This window comes from Echinops telfairi, unplaced genomic scaffold, assembly GCF_000313985.2.
Source record: "Echinops telfairi isolate 266 unplaced genomic scaffold, ASM31398v2 ScPeMD7_7475;HRSCAF=8513, whole genome shotgun sequence".
In the NCBI taxonomy this organism is placed as follows: domain Eukaryota; kingdom Metazoa; phylum Chordata; class Mammalia; order Afrosoricida; family Tenrecidae; genus Echinops; species Echinops telfairi.
The window spans coordinates 23,679,123-23,680,618 of NW_022111379.1; positions in this window are offsets into that span (position 1 = coordinate 23,679,123).

Here is a 1,496-nt window from a genome sequence, read left to right on the forward strand (position 1 = left end):
TTTCCCTCCTCCAGTCTTATATTTTATTATGTACACTCTTTGAATCACATAGACTTATTATTTCCAATCTCTGATTCACACAGACTGTTGTGCATCTTCCTCACTTAGCTGGCTGCTTGTTAAGACACCAATGCTATTCTTTCTGACAGGCAAGCACCACCTGATTTCTTCAACACAATTTGCTATTGTCAAGCTTTTGAGTGCTGTCTTCATTAAATGCTGCTTGCTGAACTTCAATGTAACTGTACTGGGCCAGGCCAGCTGAAAATTGGTTCTTCTGGCTCACCTCTGACTGCTTTTGCTCAGTATATTCTCCTATTTGGTATTCAATCCACTTCTCTGAAGCTCTGGTTCCCAGAATTATCATGTTTCTGTTCATTTAGTCTCTCATGTATTTGTTGTAAATGATTTGTGTGTTCCTAGTCTGCCATCTTCTAGCCTTTTGGTTTTATATGGTTGCAATATCTCTAAATTCATGTTTATTTCTGATTGAGTCTTTTAGAATTAAGTTTTAATAGCTTTAATTTAATTTGAGGGCAACCATCACTACTACTATCAATTAGTATCTACTATTACTTTGAACTCAAGAATTTTCAAAATTGGGTATCCAATAAATATTTATTAAATAAATGTCTGAGTGATAAAAACTTAATCCCAAGAAGTATTTAGTAATTCTTATTCTCTATAACAATTTTGATAAAAGCAAGCATTGAGCCAAGATCACCTATATTTGTGGATCATATAATTACAATAGTGAAAAATGTAAATACACAGAAAACAGCCAAAAATTAAAATGAAATTCACAAGAAATATGTGACCACTAGACTCACAATTTTGTGTAAACTATAATTCGGAATGAAGAAATATCTACTTAATAGGAAACATAATAATAAATAATATCTTTTCAACAACTTTAAAGTAATACGGTTTGTAGTATTTAAACTGAAGGTCACAGAGATAAAAAGTGAGGAATAAAAAGTAGCTTAATAGAGACTTTGGGTCTCTGTTCCAACCCCCCTCATTCTCAACAATATGTTATGTTTGTTTGTTTGTTTGGGGCCTTCTGGTGCCTGTTACCTGATTCCATCAACACCTGATGATGTCAGGGGCTGGTGTGCTTCTTACATGTAGTCCTGTTGCTTCTCTGCTAGGTGGCCTCTGGTTTAACTTCAAGCCTTTAAGACCCCATATGCTATATCTTTTGATAGCCAATAGGACATCCCCTCACAGAATGGTCACAAGACAAGGACGAGTCAACCAGGGTGCAGCACAGCACCGATGAAACATATAACTTTCCTCTAGTTCTTTAATACTTCCTCCCCCACCACTATCATGATCTCAATTCTACCTTACAGCTTACCAGCTATACCAAAGATTGTATACTGGTACAGATAAGATCTGGAAACATAGGGAATCCAGGACAGATAAAACCCTCAGAGCCAATAATGAGAGTAGTGATACCAGGAGGGGAAGGGAAAGGTGGAAGGGAGAAAGGG